Source organism: Eublepharis macularius, chromosome 9, assembly GCF_028583425.1.
Source record: "Eublepharis macularius isolate TG4126 chromosome 9, MPM_Emac_v1.0, whole genome shotgun sequence".
Taxonomy (NCBI): Eukaryota; Metazoa; Chordata; class Lepidosauria; order Squamata; family Eublepharidae; genus Eublepharis; species Eublepharis macularius.
The window spans coordinates 80,212,193-80,231,031 of NC_072798.1; the positions used below are offsets into that span (position 1 = coordinate 80,212,193).

The window sequence follows — 18,839 nt, forward strand, 5'->3', positions numbered from 1 at the left end:
GATCTCTCAGTTTTCTTGTCATCTTATCCATTTCAGCCATATACAGCAATTTGTAGATCCAATCTTCAATAGTTGGCACTTCTTGTACTTTCCATTTCTGCGCATACAAAAGTCTAGCTGCTGCAGTCATATAAAATATCAACGTCCTATGATGGGCTGGAATTCCCTCCATTCCCAAGTTTAGCAGCAGGAGTTCTGGGTTCTTATTTATTTGAAACTGTAAAATTTCACTCATTTCTCTTATTATTTCCCCCCAGAACTGCCTAGCTACCTCACACGACCACCACATATGATAGAGGGAGCCCTCATGCTTCCTACATTTCCAGCATTTATTAGAAGTGTTCAAGTTCCCTAGCGCAATCTTCTTTGGTGTCATGTACCAACGATAAATCATTTTGAAAATGTTCTCTTTAATATTAATACATGTTGTTGTCTTCATTGTAGTTTTCCACAAGTATTCCCATGCCTCCATTGTTATTTCTTTATTAAAGTTTATAGCCCATTTCACCATTTGTGTTTTAACTATCTCATCCTCGGTATACCATTTCAACAGTACTTGGTATACCTTGGATATTCTTTTCTTGTCTTCTTTAAGAAGGGTCTGCTCTAGTTCCGAGTTCTCTGTTCGTATGCCCCCTTTTGCAGAGTCCGAATTATATAAGTCTCTAATCTGTCTGTACTGGAACCAATCATAGTTAGGTGATAGTTCCTCTTGCGTCTTTATTCTAAGTTTAGATACTTCAGTTTTAGTTATTTCTTTGTACGTTAAACATTGTTGTTCATTATCAACAGCTCTCGGATCTATCACCTCGTATGGAACCACCCACCAGGGGGTTCCTTCTTGTAGGTAAATTCTGTACTTCTTCCAGATTGTATATAAACTTCTCCTTACAAAATGATGCAGGAACATCGAGTTGACCTTTACTTTGTCATGCCATAGGTATGCGTGCCATCCAAAAAATTTTTTATATCCCTCTAGGGCTAATAGTTTCTTATTCTTTAATGTCATCCACTCTTTTAACCAAACTAGGCAGATTGCATCATGATAAAGTCTCAGGTTGGGCAGTTGCATTCCGCCTCTTTCCTTTGCATCTTGTAGAACTTTTACTTTCACTCGAGGCTTCTTGCCTGCCCAAACAAAATCTGATATTTTCCTCTGCCATTTTTCAAATTGTTTAGAGTCTCTGATGATTGGTATTGTCTGTAGCAAAAACATTACTCTTGGTAACACATTCATCTTAACTGCTGCAATCCTGCCCAACCATGACAAATTCAGTCTATTCCATTTGATCAAGTCTCTCTCTATCTGAGTCCATAATTTTTCATAATTATTCTTGAACAAATCTATATTTTTTGCAGTCAGCTCAACTCCCAAATATTTCACCTTACTAGTTACTTCACAGTCCGTTATTTCCATTAACAATTGTTGTTTCTGCTTAGTCATGTTTTTGCATAATATCTTTGACTTCTTTTTGTTAATGAAGAAACCTGCCAAGTCACCAAACTCCTTGATCTTATCTATCACTTTTGGCATGTTCTCCAATGGATCTTCTACAATTAACATTATGTCATCTGCAAATGCTCTAACCTTGTATGAATAGTCCTTTATTTTTATTCCTCGTATTTCCTCATCTTGTCGTATTTGTATCATCAGAATCTCCAATACTAAAATGAACAGCAATGGAGATAACGGGCAACCTTGTCTTGTTCCTTTACTAATCGTCAATTTCTTGGTCAGTTCATCATTCACTACAATTGCTGCAGTCTGGTCTCTATAAATTTCTTTAATTGCTCTGATGAATCTTTCTCCCAGTTGTAGCTTTTCCATAGTGGCAAACAAAAAATCCCAGTTTAAATTGTCAAACGCTTTTTCAGCGTCTACAAAGAAGAAACCAACCTCTTTATCACAACGCTTGTCATAGTATTCAATAGCATTGATCACTGTCCTTAAATTGTCTCTTATTTGTCTGTCCAGCAAAAAGCCTGCTTGTTCTTCCTCTATGACTTCCGAGAGCCACCCCTTCAGTCTCTCCGCCAATATCTTCGCAAAAATTTTATAATCATTGTTAAGTAATGATATAGGCCTGTAATTTTTCACGTTAGTCAGATCTTGGCCCTCTTTTGGGATCAATGATATATTCGCTTCGCTCCAAGTGTCTGGAATTCTTTGATCCCTGAAAACTCCGTTCATCACCTCTTTTAGGAATGGTGCCAGTTCGTTGGCCATTGTCTTATAAAATTTAGCCGTAAGTCCATCTGGCCCTGGCGCCTTTCCTAGATTTGTGGATTGTATTGCCTTACTTATTTCCTCATCAGTTACTTCACTGTTCAACTTATTTCTCCAAGCTTCCGAGATCTCTGGAAGTTTGGTTTTCTCCAAATATGATGCTATTGATTCTTTGGTTACTTCTTTTTTATTATACAGCTTAGCATAGAATTTATAAAAGGCTCTACTAATGGTAGTCTGCTCCAGGTACGTTTTATTTTCTTCACAGATTTTATTTATTATTTTCTTTTCCCTTTTCTTCTTCAATTGCCATGCCAAATATTTCCCAGGTTTATTAGCACCCTCAAAAGCTTTTTGATTCAGTCTTTTAAGGTTCCACTCCAATTCTTTATTACTCATTGCTGTTAACTGTTCTTGAAGAATTTTGATTTCCTGATGTATTTTCTTTTTCCCTGGTCTCTTTTTTAACTGTGCTTCTTTGGCCTTTATTTTCTCCTCAATCTCTTGTCTTTTCTCCTCTTTCTTTTTCCTTGCTCTGCCATTTAAGTCCATTAGTATGCCCCTTACAACCGCCTTGTACGCATCCCAAACTTTACTGGTTGGTACTTCTTTATTCACGTTGTATTGTATAAAAAACTTTGTCTCTCTTCTCAATATTTCCATGTTCTCACTTTCCTGTAACAAGTCCTCATTTATTCTCCAGGCTTTCCTTTTTCTCCTTTTTCCAAATTTCCACATAATTGGATTGTGATCTGAGCCTACCATCGGCATTATTTCTACCTCCTTAGTCCATAACGCTAAGTCCTTTGAGGCCCAGATCATATCAATTCTTGATAATGTAAGATGCCTTGCAGAATAAAAAGTAAACTGTTTGGTTTTAGGATATTCTCTCCTCCATACGTCTTCGAGAGTCTCTTGTTGAATCAACTCAAAAAAAAGCTTTGGCAATAGTCCTCTTTTCTTTTGTGCTGTTGTAGTCTTTTTGTCTAGTTCCAAATCTGTCACTCCATTGAAGTCTCCAGCAAGAATTATCTGGTCATATACAAGATCGTCTAAATGCTTCCTTAAATCCTCAAAGAAGCTTTCCTTTGCACCGTTAGGTGCATAAAGTCCGACTACCAACACTCTCTTTAAATTCCAATTACATTCCACTGCTACAAATCTAGCTTCAACATCTCTCATAACAAATTTTGGCTGCAGCTCCTCTTTTATGTACAACACCACTCCTCTTTTTTTCGTGTTTGAGGCCGCTACAAATTCTTTGCCCAATTTTCCAGATTTTAAATATTTTACATCCTGTTTTCTAATATGGGTCTCCTGCAAACAAACAATATCACATTTTTGTTTTAGTAGCCAATGAAAAATATTTTTCCTCTTATTCGGTGAGTTTAGTCCATTTACATTCCAAGATAATACTTTACACTCCATATTCATGGTTTTGTTGGTAAGTCTTTTTCATTGTCCTTGATAAATCTCTCCATCTCCCGCTCAGATCTGATGCGTTTTTTTGCCCCTCCAAACTCAAAGGACACTCCTTCCGGTAACTCCCATCTGTATCTGATATTCATGTCCTTCAAAGTCTGAATTAGCACTCTATATTTTTTCCTGTCCAGTAACACTGATCTGGGCAGTTCCTTCATTATGATAATCGTCTTGCCATCAATCTCCAATGGATCTTGAAATTGTTTTGTCACAATCCTCTCTTTCATGTTTCTAGTTGTAAACTGCACAATCACATCCCTTGGCAGTTTCCTCTGGGTTGCAATTCTCGAGTTCACACGGTACGCCACATCTAGGATAGCCACAATTTCCTCCTCCTCCTTCCCCAGGTAATCAGCCAACACCTCAGTCATCTGTTCTTGCGCTGACTTCCCTTCCACTTCTGGCAGACCACGAAAACGAAGCTGCTTCTCCATGTGTTTAGTTTCTGCAACTGACATCCTCCCCTTCACCAGTCTCATCTCTGTTTGTTGCGTGTCTATTAAATTCTCCATCGCGTCTTCTACTGTTTTAACTCTCTGCTGCGTTCCTTGTAATTCACTACTAATCGTTTCCACGCCTTTTTTCACTTCTGACAGCTCCGACTTTACTGTCTGTGTAACTTCTTTGACCTCTTTAATAAGCTCCAATTTCGTGTCCTTAAGTTCTTTCATCATGTCTATAAGTTTTTTGTCCAAATTTTCTATTGCCGATTGCCACTCTTTTTTCGACATCGTGGGGCTTGCTTTAGCTCGCTCCCACGAATCTGCTCTCTTCCTTAGCTCCGTGGCGTATATTTAAACGTTTTCCTTTTTTTCAAATGTCCCAATCTTTGCCAAAATTAATTTTTTTGTATCCAAAATGTCGGGCGTCTTTTCTCTATGGTTTCTCTATGTTATTGTAATCCAAGATGGCCTACTTCCTCTTCCGCTGAAGCCGCGACCCTTCCCCTTTCAAAAATGGCGATTCCCTACTTCCTGTCCGTCGGCAAGGGCCGCTTCCCTCCAGCCACTCTATTGTTGTTACGCACTTCCTGTCTCCCGTCTTCCCACAGCAGGTCTCACGATGGTGTCTTTTTCCCACAGCTCCAAAACCACAGGTATTCAAAACAATAGTCCGATTTTTGCAATAACTTCTTTAAATTTAGTCTCTTTTAAAATACAACTCCTGCCGAGTCTTCACCTCCTTTTCACTAGTCTGTTGCAGTTTAAAAATCTACTTTCTTTCCTCTCTGTTTTTATCAATCTGTCCCCTTTCAAGAGATAGCGATCTTTACCTTCTCTTCAACTTTCTCGGGTTGTAATCGCTGTTTCGATCTTAAATTCTCCTCTCAACTTCCCTCCCCGATCGAAGCTTGTGTATGTAGGTCTTATGCCAGCCGAATTGGCCCCAAAACTGCCGCAGAGATTATAGCCGACCCGTCGCAAGGTGGGACCTCAAGGATCGGGGGGAGACTCCTTGAGTAGAGCCCCCCCTCGTCCGAGATCTAGCTCACCCTAGGGTCTTGAGCGTTCTTTGCCTGCTCCCCGCCTGAGAGCAGTCGGCCGCGGGTTATTTTCACCCCTCCGGCCGGTTAAAACGGCAGTCCGGTCAGCTCCGCAAATGGAGCTGCGTTAGACCTCCATGAATCCCAAACCGGAAGTCCCGATTCTTTTGTGTGTCTTGATCATAAACAGCCTTAGGCCAAAGACAATAAATTTTTACTGGTATTGGTACAGTATTATTATGTTTTTGTTGTGTTAAAATGGGATGTGGGTGGGAGAGGAATAACTTGGAAACAATAAACAAGTATCTTGGATGGAAATTGTACTGCATTAGAACGAAATCTCTTCACGAAAACTTTAACTTGCAGCTATGACGTTACAAGGCAGATTTTTGCCTAATTTAACACAACAAATGCATTCTGCAGAATTTAAATGAAGCTGGTGTTCACTCAATAGGACGCACGTTTCGCATGTCAATTTCTCAGACAGATCCCTCTGTAATGGGGCTCCATGCTAGAACCACTAAAACTCTAAAGAGAAGTCTTTATTACAAATGATGCTCATTTGTATTGTGCATGTGTTCCAAACATAGTGGAGGGACATCCCTGGACTATAAATATATCAAGAAGATGGTTGATAGTTTAAGCTGCCAAGCAGCTGATGAAATGTTGCCTCCCTAATCCAGGCCTGCAGGGGGTGTTGCTTTGACTTTAATTCAAACTAGTTCTCAAACATAGACTTTCAGACTATTAGTGTTTCCTAAATGGAACTGCTGGGACTGACTCTTTAAAAAAAATATGAGCAAAGCACTGGATTTAAACTAAAAGAGGGAGGTAAAGCCATCTGAAATTCAAGGCATTTTTATACATATAATGATTCTGAAAACAGATACTTAGGCACATTTTTTTTTTTGCAAAGTATTGAAATGTTTCAAGGTAAAAAAATGGGAAAGCTTTTGAACAGAAAAGGACTAGCTTCTAAAAGAAAACTGGTCTGTATTTTAAGCAACTGGATGACCGGGGAGGGAGGGGGCTGCATTTTCAGGAACCTTTTAGAATCCAAATATACCCTGAAAGCTAATTGGTTGAAGAAGTTAAGTCACACTCGAGCCAGAAATTCAAACTGTAAAATGTGATCAGCCCCAGCCCCAGACTTACCAGGAGGGGGGCCTGTTTGCAGGCAGTAGAGTGCAGGGCTAAAGGAAAGGTGGCTGCCCCATCTCCTAGACCCGGGTAGTTCCCAGCAGCCTCCTCATGGCTGCAAGGGAGACAATAGCTTCAATCTGCCTGGCCAGCCCATCAGTGGTGAGCTGGCCAGGCTCTTGTGGGGGGGCCTTGCCAGCAGACCTGGACTGGGCAGCCTTCAGTCTGATCTGCCTGCAAGGCTTAAATTCTGGAGCCAGGTGGTTCTGGCAACCAGTTTGTTTTCAGCCAGCATCCTACCCATTCTTCCCTCAGATAAGTTGAGGAATTCTGGTACTAGTTGGGCTAGGCTGCTTACTGTTCGCATTGGGTCTTCTTCAGAGTTTGGAGCCATTTGGTGGCTGGTTTACAGTCTTGTCACAACTTTAGAGTTGGGTGATTTTGCACGGGGCACAGATCTTTCTGGGGGAAAACACAGCCCGTGTGTGTTGATTTCCTATAGTTGGGGATCCCCTTAAGGGATCTTGGGAGAGTGCATGGCAGGAACAAGCCCGGCCCAGGGGCTGTTGGGGCCTACTCATTCCCAAGTTGCAGGGGAACTAGGTCCATGTGAAATCCCACTAACTGTCATCCCACAGTTCCCTCCCCTCAGCAGGCAGACTGAAGGGATGCAGGGGTCATTGGCTGGTAAACAGGCCAGCTGATACTTGGATATGAACCTTATAAGATGCCAGAGCTCCATAAACTCTAATCAATAACGCTGTGGCCTTATTAACTCCCCCTGGTGTCTCTGTCTCTTCAGTTGCATTGCCCTTGTCCTTTACCCCTCCAGCTAGCCCTGCAAATGAAATATATGCTTAATTAAGCTCATTTTATTGTATATTTGATGCACCAGAATATGATTAGTTGTAGATAGTTAGCTGAAGTATTTGTGTAGTATTTCTGAATGTCCAGGAAGTGGAGATGGCCTCATAAGGCATTGCATTAAGTCCTAACGAAGATCATTCCAATTCAAACAGGAATGAGCATCTTGGAAATTATATACGATGGTCTTCGTTTTCTTTCCCTTTTTCTTCCAAAGGGATTGTCAACATTTAAGAGACTTATTCTCTGTTAAGAGTTGTACCCATCACCTTCAGCTTTCTTTCTAAGTTTCCTTGTTTCTTTTCTTCTTCTCTTCTGAATCTTGAATTTTAGTTTTAGAAACTCTTCCACTCTGATGCATAGCTGTTTCTTCTTCTAAATATTGAAGAATATGACAGATGACAAAAACATAACACATTATCAGATACAAAATGACAGAATTACTATAACAAACAGGTACGGAAGAAGAAGATAAACTTGGTGGCACCTACACATGGTAGGCTCTAGCAGGGACAGAAAATCTGGAATAAAATCTGAACAAGCAATGACACAAAACAAACTATCAAGCAACAGGAAGTAATGAAAAAAACAGTCATGATAATAACCTGTTAAAATCAGTGAGACTAATTAAGTGCACCTAACTGAAGTTCTAATGATTTCAATAGGACTTATATATTTAACTAACTTTCTCAGTCATGAAATTAATGTATATATGAAAGATAAAGGCAGACACCTCAACAGTGCCACCAGAAGCAGAGTTACATGCTCTCAAGCCACTGAAGTAGTGAGCTGTAACTTTGCTTCGGAGGGCATTATAAATACATTATACTTGCTAAGTCAGCCTTTAGAATTTTTGTCAAGTGTATCTTTAAGTGGGCTGTACTATACTAATATGTCTTACTAGGATTTTTGTTTTGCTGCACTTGGCATGGACAATGAATATTCCCTAATTTAATATATACTAGCAAGACACTGTATTATAATTCCTTTATTGCATTTAGATACTTCAGGAAATCTGTGAATAAAATGACGTATGTCCTGGAAATTATGTATATGCTAAATAACAAGATTATATCTTTTTCACCATAGCCATTTCTTCTGCATCCCTTCTTATAAATGCCCAGATCTGCTCTCTATTTAATTCTAATACTTCTACCTTCTATTATTTTTAATTAGTGTGGTTGATGAGAGATGGCCCATTAGCTCAGAAAAGCATCTTGATAGTTACATAACTTGTTTTTAGAGTCTGCAATTTGGAAACAAGACTCGTTTTCAAAGAAAGTACACATGGAAGGGAGGAGTCGTGCCCTCCCTTCCCACAACTTTGACTTAATTGGGACTAGTCCGTACAGCCCTGACCCCCCCCCCTACATTATTGTATACATGTTATGAATGTCTGCACACAGCCAGTTATTTCATTATAATTTCCAATAAAGTCTGGAGAAATTGCTAAAATTATTTCAGATTTAATGCAACACTGCAAATGGTTATGCAGAATGACATTAATAACGTAAGTGAACTAAATTCAGTGAATCCCAAATAATGTCATGGAGCTAATGAAAATGATATGGCCATCTGTATCTTTGAAATCTTTCCCTGCCTTTGATCTAAGGGTGGGAGGTGAAAGTATGATTTGGCATTGCATCGATGCCATGATATCAATTCTGGCACAAACGTCTGGAACAACACTCTAAGATTCAGCCAGATTCTATGCTTTAACCATAGAGCTTGAGTGAATCTTAGCGCATCACACAATGCACTTCCAGTTCATGTTGGAAGTGATGTCATGGCATCTTCATGGCACCCATCTAGTATGTACCCGACCCCTGCAGTCTCCTTTGGGTGTCCATCCTGGCCTAGCAAACCTATGCTCATGCCAGGCGCTTTTATCACTGGAACAGAATTTTCCCTGCCTCTTCCCAGTGCAGCTCACTCATGTCACTGAAATGTATCACCCAGGGGACAGAGGATCTCCAGGAGCAGCATGAGAGGCAAACCGGGGGGGGGTGCAAAAGGAAGGGGAATTGGTGGCAATTACTCACCCCTTCCATTAGTGGAAAATTTGGTCTGGATCCAACCTGTGTTCCTTGTCAAAAGGATACTTGTTGTGACTCTTACCTGATGATACTTTGCTGACCCTGAACTTCCATGTTATGTCAGATACTCTAAACAGAATTCTTTTACTCCATTCAACCCAGGTATCTGCCCAGCAAAGATTTTTTTAAAAAACTTGCCAGATACATAGAGATGGGGTACATGAACTTCACTATCATGAAGTGAGTACCAAAAGACACTCCACAGATGAAAAACATTTCTATTCATTAGTCTTTAGACAAATTTAAACACATTGCACGACATTACAGCACCAGAAATACATAGGAAATAAACACAATAATCAACGAGAGTCTTAAGGCTGTGACTCTAAGAGAGCAATCCTAAACGAGTCAACTGAGAACCCTACTCAACTCTATTCAGTGGGGCTTACACCTAGAAAAATGTCCTTAGAATTGCACTGTAAGCCACTTTCATGAAAGTAAGTTCAGCGGAAACAATTGGGATGATTCAGAGAAGTGTGTTAAGAATCAGCATGTTGAGAGAGAATATCGAAGCAGCAGAAACGTTTAGAACAGCCATTCATTTGCAACTTTTCTTGTGAAATAGATAGTTTCTACAGTAAATCTACTCTATATATATCACAGAAATCTAGAATCTGCTTACTTAAAGAAAATGCATTAAGGAATTAAAGAAGCTCTGCCAAGAGTTAACTAGAATGTTACTCTCCAAGGAGAACAAAAAGGCAACTTTTACTATGTGTGGTGATGTAGTAACAATTTTACTCATGTGCCTTTAAAAGTGTCTAGTTTAATAGGCAGTGGAGCTACACTAAAGTAGACCTTGATCTGTGACATCATTGTCTAGGCTGTAATCGCAAAGAGCAACACATTAAAGTTAATGATATTTCAGTTGACATTTTTGTAGTTTACAAGTTTTCATTTGGCTTTTTCTAGCTAGACTATAGTAATGAATGTGGTAAAGGGGAAGGAAGTGTCCTGAAATAGTAATAATTCAAAAGGTCAGCATTATTTCTCTTCCTTGATCTTCAAAGTGCTGAATTACATTTACTTAGATGAACTGAACATTATAAATATATTTTATTGGTATGTATAATTTCTGACACACTGTGTTATATTATCTATTTCAAATGTCTCCAGAGTTTCATTCAAGTAATGCTGCAGAATGACCCTCATAGGTAAGACTCTATATGTATATTGATTAGCTCAGAGATACACGCTTAGCGGCTTGGGAGCTCTTTGGCATGCCACCTCTGGGTCTCCTGAGCACTATTACCCAAGGTAGCACCTGCCCCATGTTTCCAGAAAGTGGGCAAGGCCCATGTCCACAGAGGCTTGTGGTTGGCAAGAGGTTCCTACCTTGAAGCATCTACCACCAAAGGATCGGATAAGCCATGGTAAAGAAAATGGCTTTTCTGTTCAAACTGTGACCATATTAAAATCTTTCATTTAGGAGAGAAGGCCTGAGAGAGATTACAGGGCTTGCAGTACACAATGATCTTCGAGATAAGAGATCGCTCATTTGCTTGTTGGCAGACCCTCCATGGCACAGCTTTGTACTAATTGACATTCCTGAGCACTAAGCGTATCTTGCATCTGTGAGAAAGAGGCCGAACCAAGACTGCAGATTGGCTTCATTTCTCCCACTCACATGTTCATGCTAGCAACAGTGAGTGACATCAGTTCTTGGGGTTCTGATTGGCTAAACAGGCCTGGGCCAATTGAGATCCTCATCCTTAGTTAGAAGGGAGAGGCTAGAGGCTAAGAAAAATTAGTCTCTCTTTGCAAGATGGTTGCACCTTTTCAACCATCCTTTGTTGGCTGCTATGGATCTACCACCTAAGGTCCTGCTTGTTTCTATGAAGGAGAATTAGAAAGTAATTTGCACCTATACCTAATTCTGTTTGCCTTCTGAAACTACTGTGGTTTGTGTAGTTAGTGCTTAATGCTAAGGCTTTGTTATTTTGTCCCCATAATCTGTCTTGTCATTTTGAATGGCTTTGCACCAAATAAATAATTATATACTTTTTTTTACTCTGTTTTGGTTCTCAAAAGGCTGAAGCCAATGTCTTGACCCTGAACCACCTACTAGGTAAAATTTTGTTGAGAAACTTGCTTGCCAGTCACCCTTGCAGGGTAAACTTTCTTTTTAAATTCCCTGACAGGCTGTGAGGTTTGCCCTTTTACTCCTGTGCTTTAGGATAGACAAAAAGGAATGGTGGTAGCCAGGGCTTTTTTTCTGGGAAAAGAGGTGGTGGAACTCAGTGGTTTAGATTGCCCTCCACACCACTCCCCTTTTCCTAGCAGCAATGGTTCACAGAGTGAGTTGTGGGGAATATTCCACCTACACTGTGTACTAGTGAAGGAGGAGGGGGATGTACCATCCTACCGCAGTGCACTCAGAGGCAGAATCAGAGCAGTTGGTGCCACAATGACTACAGCATCATATAGCGCATAGTCAGTGGCTATCAGAACTTGGCATAGGTGAGAAATGGTATCATTTATTGGTACTGGGTTCTGCTAGTCACTCATTAGCTGTCCATGGTGCTGCAGCTGAGTACCCCCTCCTTGTGTCCTTCAGAAAGCACGCTATGTCCCAATCCCCCTTCAGCACTGCTCAGTGGTAAAGGTTGGGATATTCCATGCACCCCACTGCTGTCTCCCAGATATCTACTGCCAATGGTGAGGCCAGAGGGAGGACAGTAGCCAGGCACCCTTCGATCATGCCTGAGTCCAGCTCCATCTAAATCCCCTCCCTCCCCCCAGCAACCTACTCCTATCAGCAAGACAAAGGAGATAAGTAGCAGCAGCCTGGCATGCGACCCTTGAGCCTGGAGTGAGACTTCCCGGAGAACCCTATTTTATTTATTTATTTATTTATTTATTTATTTATTTATTTATTTATTTATTTATTTATTTATTTATTTATTTATTTACTTTATTCGATTTATATTCCGCCTTTTTAAAAAAGCTGTACCTTTTAAAAGTACCTTTAAAAAAACTGTAGCTGAGATTTGCAATATTTTAAATTGCTGTATGCTACTTTGGGCGCTATTTAGGGGCATCTGAAAAGCAGGTATGCTGCAGTATGGTGTAGTGATTAGAGTGTCGGACCAGGATGTGGCAGACCCAGGTTGGAATCTCCACTCTGCCGTGGAACCTTGGACTAGTCAGCCTCTCTCTCTCTCTCAGCCTAACCTAGCTTAAAGAATTGTTGCTGCGGGTCTCCATTGGGAAGAAAAGTAGAATATAAATATCGAAATAAATACAATAAAAATACAACACATAAGCAATGTTTCCATTCCTTCTCCTGTAATGCCATGCATGGAGAAGGGAGGGAGGAAATCCTGTATGGCTTGTCTAGGTGAAAACTGGCATTGCCTCTATGATTACCATCGTCAGTGACTCCACTGTGCCTCATAGTCTATAGTGGCACTGATGGTCTATGACCCCCCCCCCCATCTCTATGGTAAAAACCATAGAGATTTGGGGGGATTCCTATAATTGCATGAAACTGACGTTTCGTTCCGCGTTGGATGCCGTTCCCTGCCTCTTTTTCTCCTACCGTGACCATCAGTGGTGAGGGACAGGTAAGGAGAGCAGTGGGCAAACACCCATCAGGGCAGGCAGTTGGCAAGCATAGCTTGTAAAGGAAAACCAGCAATTACAGGCAGGGAATACTGCACCTCTTATTCGACAATACTTTTCAGTCAAGAGCTCATGGAAATGAATGTGCTTTATTGAGGTGCATTAGTGTTTGGTTATTGAGGCTGCTGCACTATAACCATTTTTTCAAGAATCTGGTCAGCAAAATACAGGTCAGAGTGTGGGTTATTTCGTTTAAAGCACTAACTGGATTGGGTCCAGAGTACCTAAGGAGTCGCTTCCATCCATACTGTGGTGGAGAGTGCCCTCAAGCCATCACTGACTTATGGCGACCCCTGGTGGGGTTTTCATGGAAAAAGACTAACAGAGGTGGTTCACCATTGCCTGCCTCTGCAACCCTGGTCTTCATTGGAGCCAACCCTGCTTAGCTTTGTTGGAGCCAAAGCCAACCCTGCTTAACTTCTGAGATCTGATGAGATCAGGCTCATCTGGGCTATCCAGGTTAGGGGTCCATCTATGCTAACCTGCCTGGATACTAAGCTCTACTTCAGATGTCCTGTTGCATGTGTTTCTATTTACTAAATTAAGACCATTGGTGACGAGGGACAGATCCTTTTCTGAGGTGGCTTTCATTTATAGAACTCCCTTCCCATTGCTGTCTTGCTGGGCCCTCACTGCCAAAGCTTAGACACCAGGTAAATACAGGGCTTTTTTTCAGCGGGAACTCGGTGGAACGGAGTTACAGCACCTCTTAAAAATGGTCACATGCTGGTGGCTCCACCCCCTGATCTCCAGACAGGGGAGTTTAAATTGCTCTCCGTGCTGTCGAGCACCATGGAGGGCAATCTAAACTCCCCTCTGTCTGGTGATCAGGGGATGGGGCCACCGGCCATGTGACCATTTTTGCTGAGGACAATTTAAACTTTAAAAAACTCCCCCCTTGTTCCAGCTGACCCAAAGTGATGTCATTGTACGGTCTTGAGTTCCACCACTGAGTTCCACCACCTCTTTTCCCAGAAAAAAAGCCCTGGGTAAATACATTTTATTTATTCAAGCATTTGGCAAGGAATGTTGTTGATTTGTGTTGACTGGATATTATTATGTAATTAATCAGCCCACTTTAGGATCTGCAGCTAAGCGGGGGGGGGGGGGTTGTATGTTATAGTATCTTCTGTCATACTGTGTTACTGATGTTTTTATTGTTCCTAGGATTAGTACTATTCCTATCATTTATTACTACTGCTGCTCATTTTATTGGTTTCACTGATTATATTGGTTTTGATTTCTTGTAATGATCATTATGTATTTTTTTCAGGGCTAAGAGGTGGCTTAAGAAATAGCTTGAATAAATAAAATACATCAACAACTTTTTAAAATGTAATGATTTTTTATGTTAATTAACAATCATTAGAAAGAAGTAGATATATTTCAAGAACTAGGTATCATACAGAACTATTGCTCAGGAAAAGATGGAAAATGCATGATGCTGATGAAGTTGGATTTCTCCACAAGGAAGTGTGGAAGTATTTTAAGCTTCTGTTAAATGTTTCATGGAGTGTAAATCATTCCAGCTTTTTGTTACCTTGAAACCAAAGAAAGCTCCTGGCACAGAAAAAGAGGCATATTCTGGTCAGAATTATACAGGGGGGGGGATTTGTTGACCAATCATGATAATTTAATAACATATATGTGGCAACATATGACTTACCACTGTTGTACGGCTAAGTGTGTTGGGTTGGGGAAAGCAATGGTGAACTACCCTGTAAAAACTTCACTGTAAGACTCTGCGGATCTCTCTCGACGCACTATAGGACAGAAAGGCCTGGAGGGGGACAATCTACGGAGTAGCCGAGGGTCGGATGCGACTGTGTGGTTTGGATCGGATGGGATCGGATATCTTATCTCTTCCTGAGAGCACAGGGACTGAGAGGCTGACTTCAATGGATTTAGAAGGATGTATATCTGCTTAGCAATTGCACTATAAGATACAAAACAGGGATGCATATAAAGGGGTTAGAGTGTTGGACTAGGATCTGGGAGACCCAGGCTCAAATCCTTCATCTGCTATGGAAACTCACAGGGTGATTTGGGGCCAATCATTCTCTCTCAACCTAACCTCCCTCCCTCAAAAGCTATAGAAGCCCTGGGAAAGGGCCCTGTCCCTTCCCTCTGCCTTTTACTGACAGAAACAAAGACTTGAAGGCTGGCAGTATTGTTGTGGTTGCCTAGCAACAGCCACTGAGGGCATTTGTTTCTTTAAGCAACAGGTGATGCTTCTATAATTTTGGATGGTTTTTTAAAAAAATGTTTTTTAAGAGTTCAGATATTATATTTCTATTCCGCCTTCCCCGTGAACAGGCTCAGGGCGGATAACATCAGTTAAAAACATAGTCTCAATACGACAATAATTTACAAATTCATAAAAGCATATTAAAACCACAATTTACGTAATACATAATTTTAAAAGGTATCAAGAGGGTAGCAAACCATAGTATAACAAACTTATCTTCCCTTGGACAAACGAGTTCTAAAGCAGAATGGTGGTAAAAACTTCTGGTGAGGGGAGGGGATTTTAGCATTCATTGATTCCTCCCCCCCCCTGCCCGCCCAAATGGCCAGTGGAGGCCAGGCTCAGCCTCAACCATACGCCTGCTGGAACATCTCTGTCTCACAGGTGTGGCAGAAGAACAACAAAGCCGGCTGGGCTCTGGTTTCAAGAGACAGAGAGGTCCACCAGGTCAGGGCCAGGACCGAAAAGGCCCTGGCTCTGGTTGAGGCCAGGCAGGCCTCCCTGGGCCAGGGAACACCAATAGCTGTTTGTCTGATGATTGAAGTGTCCTCTGGGGCATATATAAGGAGAGGCGGTCCCACAAATATGCTGGTTCCAGTCCGAGTAGGGCTTTATAGGTTAGTACCAAAACCTTGACTCTGATCCGGTACTCCACTGGCAGCCAATGCAGCTGATGTAGTGTAGGTGTTATATGTACCCCAATTGGCACCCCAGTAATAACACGTGCAGCTGCATTTTGAACCAGGTGTAATCTCCAGACCAGACTCAAGGGAAGCCCTGCGTAGAGCGAGTTACAGTAATCTAGTCTAGAGGTGACTGTTGCCTGGATCACTGTAATTAAGTCACGGGTCAAAAAATAAGCTGCCTGGTCTGTCCAAGATGAAAAAAGAAAGACCTGACAACTGCTGTGATCTGTGCCTCCATTGTCAAGGAGGCATCCAGGATCACCCCAGACTCCTAACCCTCGGAACAGGCACTATTGGCATCCCATCGAGGTTCGGGAGCCAGAGTCCCAAATCCAGTCACCCACAGCTCAAGTACAGGACCTCCATCTTCATGGGATTTAGCCTCAGTCTACTCTGTTTCAGCCATCCAGTCATGGCCTCAAAAGCCATGGCTGAGTCAGGCCGGCTGAGTCAGGCCATCCATCCATCAGCAGATACAACTGAATGTCATCTGCTTATTGATGATACCCCAATCTGAAACTCCACACCAGCTGAGCAAGGGGACACATATGGATATTAAACAATAGCTGGGAGAGTATTGACCCTTGTGGGACACCGCACACCAAGGGGCAGTGGGATGACAATTTCTCCCCTAGAGCTACCCTCTGTCTGTGACCGTGGAAAAAAGAGACAAGCCATTGCAAGGCGGTCCCTCATATCCCCATATCGGCAAGGTGGTGGGCCAACAGATCATAGTCAACCATATCAAATGCTGCTGAAAGATCCAACAGTATCAGCAGCACCGATCCGCCTCGATCCAGGTGCCTGCGAAGCTCTCAGCAATGACTCCGTCTGATATCCTGGGCGGAAGCAATGACTCCATCCCATGTCCTGGGCAGAAGCCAGACTGGAATGGACCGAGGGCCAAAGAATCCCTCAGGAAAACCTGTAGCTGTCCCACAACTGCCCACTCAATCATCTTACCCAGAAACAGGAGGTTTGAAACCGGGCAGTAATTAATCGAGTCAGTAGGGTCCAAAGATGGGTTCTTTAGGAGAGGTCTCACCACGGCTTCCTTTAATGCTCCAGGAAAAACTCCAGAGTCCAGGGACAAGTTAATAATAGCCTCTAAAGACATCCATAACCCACCAGCACTGGCCTTTACCAGCCATGATGGGCACGGATCCAAAGGGTACATGGTGGGCCTCACAACTCACAGGGTCCTGTCAGCCTCCTCCCCGGAGAGTGAACTGAAGCACTCCAACACCGGCCCCAAAGATGGTCAAGGGGCATCTAGTTCATGTACTGTATCAATGGTGGCCAGCAAGTCACGGTGGAGAGACAAGATTTTATCAGCAAAAAAGCTCCCAAAAGCCTCATAGCTAATATCCAAACATTTGATGGTCTCCCTGTGACAAGGAGACCAATGATCGAACCACATTAAACAATTTTGCTGAGTGTGAGCTTGCTAATGCGACGGAGGCTGCATAATATTCCTTCTTTATAGCCTTCACCTCCATCTCACAGTCTTCATAAGTGTCCTATAGGATGTTCTTGTCTCTTCATCACAAGATTGTCACCACACTTGCTCGAGCCATCTCAGCTCCCGCTTCTTCCATTGTAGCTTCTCTGGTGCTATAAGCCAGTCTGGTGCAGGAACAGAGAGGACGATGGGGGGGGGTGATCTCGTCGATGGCTTTGGAGAAATGGGCATGCCAGTCCTCCACCAGCCGCCAGGGAGCATCAGCTCCTGCAGAGCATTCTGGAAACTAATTGGATCCATGAATTTCCAAGATTTATTTTAGATATATTGATTTTTATGTACATTGTACGTCATTTGTATGTATGATGCTGATTTAATACAGCAATAACACTGGAAAATGTAACAATTTAATTGGAGGAAAACCAGGCATGAGGAAATCGAGTAAACTAAGGACTCACAGATTATATTTGCACAAGGGAGAAACAAAATTACAAACAGGGATATATGAATTGAAGTAGCTAGCTTACAAAATTTGATAAAATCTCTAACCAACATCAGTAAAGCTTACTAAGATTCCTGCCATCATTGAAATCAATTAGGTTTGAAGTGGAGTTCTGAGCCATTCAAATTTCTAAGAGCTTTGCCATTGACTTCAAAAGTATGTGGTGTGTTGCTCCCCTTTGACGTCAAACCAAGTGTTAAGGTATAGTTTCAGCCTCAGAGAAAGAAAATCACAGTTCCTTTCATCATGCTGAAATCACTTTAAGTGGATAAGAATGAGCACTTCTTGCTTCAGCATTCAAACCGTTCATCCTTGATGAGAATACTTCAGAAGAGTGAAACAAGTTTCATGGATTATGTTTCTAAATTCTGGCCAAAGACGTGGAATTGTTGACCACATGCGGTTTTCTTAATCAGCAAATCCTTAAGCAAAAGCTGAAAAATTAATTTCAAAATAAGCAAGAAATTTAATTAAATTCCTCACCACCTCTTATATATTCATCTTTGAGTGGATTTAATTGTTCACCTCCAACAGTACAGAATTTCCTAATGAACAAAGATTTTAAAAGAAAAGTAATGTGAGGTCTAAAATAATTAGAGTTGACATTCACACAGGATAGTTGATATAAATTCACAGGGTGTTCCTGATACCGGCGAGTGGGAAGACTGTTTGAGACACCCATGTAGTATGCATCTGCTGTACTCTGAGGAGACGCAAGGCTTGTGAAGATACATTCCAAAGTGGTGGGAAGTGGGAAATGGTGGGCTTGCCGTTTCGAAGCAATTAATTTGTATAATTTTTTTTAATATGTGAATGTCAGGTTGTTTGTGGATGAAAGGAGTTGGCGCTCGTATCTGGCAAGGAAGGGGTCTTGATCTGTTCCTTAAGCTGGAAAGAGGAGGAAGAAAATGAGATCTTTCCCTGGCTGCTTATTTCTTTGGCGCAATTGGAATGACTTCCCATTACCGCTTCCATGCCACTACCCAGCATTAGGAGTTTGATTACAAATGCTAATAAATGAAGTA

At 41.7% G+C, this 18,839-nt stretch overlaps 1 protein-coding gene across 1 annotated transcript in view; it reads left to right on the forward strand.

The window, feature by feature from the left end:
• The window catches only part of KCND2 (potassium voltage-gated channel subfamily D member 2), a 399,252-nt gene that overhangs the window by 219,871 nt on the left and 160,542 nt on the right, over positions 1 to 18,839 (forward strand). The gene's annotated exons all lie outside the window — the stretch shown is intronic.